The following is a 2,460-nucleotide window of genomic DNA, read 5'->3' on the forward strand; positions in this document are numbered from 1 at the left end:
AAGAAAAAGAAAAAGAAAAAGAAAAAGAAAAAGAAAAAGAAAAAGAACTTTGGGCTGAATAAGCCTGTAGGCACGAAGTCTCTCATTTCCCCAGCAGGCTGCTGCCAGGTGATCCCACAGGAGGACGCAGAGTTGTGCAGCACAGGGCTTGTCTCACTAAGGGCAATATTCCCACCTCGCTTATCTTTCAGAATCCATCTTTCATTGTTTGACTCACATGTATTTTTTTAACCTGTTTAACTTCCAGTATTGTTTCGACAGCATTGGTGCTGTCTGTGCATTAGGAAGCCCATGTAACTGCACGTGAGATAGCACTGATGGGTACAGGATTTTCTAGCCGTTTCCTTCTCTGAGAGGACCAGCAACATCGACTTCTTACGGGCGTTCGCCAGCCGCTTTCACACTGCGAACTCCCAAGGTCAACGAAACAAAAAGCCCCGACCAAACTCATTCAGACCATTGCTTGAACCGGAGCTCCGAAGGAAGCTCGGAGCCCCGTGTCACCGCGCAGCCCCCTCAGCATGTTTCCCTTTTGCATCAGCGCTGACGGCATCGGGCAGCCTGCGCCTGCCGCCGGTGCCAGGGCTGCAGCGCGGAGCAAGGGGGGGTCGGCGGCAGGGACGAGGACGGGCGGCTGCGGTGCCAGAACCGTGCTCTCACCCGGGGACTGCCCCTCTTATGGGAGGGAGCGGGATGCAAACCGTGCCAGCAAAATCTACTCTCGCTGCGGTTTGGCACAGCCGGGGTGGGAAGGCTGCCGGCTCGCCGGTCGGTGCTCGGGGCAGCGGCCTCGATGCAGCGGGGCTGCGGGGCTGCGGGGCTGCAGCAGCGCAGAGCGCGGACCAGGGGCTACCAGCGCTGCCCCCAACCCTTCCCGGGCTTGTAAGGTTCAGCAGCTGGTTCCAGAGTTCAGAGAGATTCGTGCCAAATTCCCCACAGGTGCCGTCTGAAACGATTCTGCCTACCTCAACACTTCCACTGGATCTCTGTGCGCCTCCTGGCTTTGCTGAGGAGACGGTGAGAGGTTTTGAAAGCAAAAAAAGAAAGGGGAAAAAAAGAGCACAAAATTCAATCAACTCCACAGAGCTGCATTCCTCTGTATTTCAGTGTATCCTGCATTTTCCCTCCTGCATTTCCTCTTCTTTAACGCCAAATTTACGATTGTATAATGCTGCACGATCCCCATATGGAAAGAAATTATGATTTCATTGTATGTGGGGCACTTCACCAGCAAGTAGATGCAATCTCGTGCTGAGGAAGGCACAGCACGGCTGGGGACAGCTGCTCTTTTTCTCACCGGTGTGTGAAAAGCTCTTAACGCTCCTTTCTTCACTCCTAAGGTACGGTTCAGTATTGCTATCTTTTGAGGAGACACTGCAGTAACTCAGAATCAGAGCATCAAAAAAGGGATGGGCATACGAATGCCTGTGTATGCACACGCACGTCGGTGCCAACACTAAAACCTTCCTTTGAAGTCCATACGTAACCAAACTTCTGTTGTTCTGCCGCTCCTCCTATCAAACCCCTTCTCTTAGCGCTGTTAAAACACCCAAAGGTGCCACCAGCACAGAGGAGGCCCTCCCACTGGCACCGGATGCCCCTTGCACTGTTCGAGGCTCACCGCCATGCTGCAGGCCCCCAGCATCGTGCTGCACCATCAGCCAGAGCCTCCACAGGACGGCCAGCAGTGAAGGTGAGAAATATGTTGGCAAGCATGACAAAGTACTACCAAGACAGACTAGAAGGCAAGAAAAGCACACATTAGCACTTCTGTGATGGGTCCAGAAGGGTCCACTGGCAGCGCGGGCCGACCCCTGTGGGGCCATCAGGGCCAGCTATGAACCACGCTGCTTAACCCCCTGGATCTTAAAGACTTATCAGTGCACTTAATTAACACCAATCTATATTATTGCTCCTATGGCTGTTGACTTCCATTCAGAAAACCTGGATCAAGTAATACAGATTTTATTTTATATTTTTTTACCCAGAAGACACAAAATGGATCTCCTACAGTAGGAAGTGAATGATAGGCTCGGCTGTTGATGAAAAAGCAAGTAAGTACTTCCAGATGATATTAACGTGATCTTAAAATAGTGGGAAAGTTTTCTTTTATGACATTGACAGAGAGGCAATGATTTTGAGTAATGCAGGTTGATGTGGAGATGCTTTAAGATTAAATAAGTGCTATATAAAGGCCTGTCAGCCTGAATTCTAATGTGCTATGAGACATTTTGCATATTTAAGAGTATGCAAAATGTCTTGTACCACATCGGAATTCATTCTGACAAGGCTTTATATAGCATTTATTTACACTCATATTGTACTTCAAGGGAAGAGGGTGATGCTCTCTACTCTTTGAATGGAAGTAACAAAAGGTGATGCTGATCGGCTTATTTCCTCCCTAGGAAACAAAAATAAAACCAAAAAAACCCCACAACACAAAAAATAAAATAAAAGCAA

Source organism: Lagopus leucura, unplaced genomic scaffold (genome assembly GCF_019238085.1).
Source record: "Lagopus leucura isolate 7727_CA_CO unplaced genomic scaffold, USGS_WTPT01 Super-Scaffold_73, whole genome shotgun sequence".
NCBI classification, from domain to species: Eukaryota; Metazoa; Chordata; class Aves; order Galliformes; family Phasianidae; genus Lagopus; species Lagopus leucura.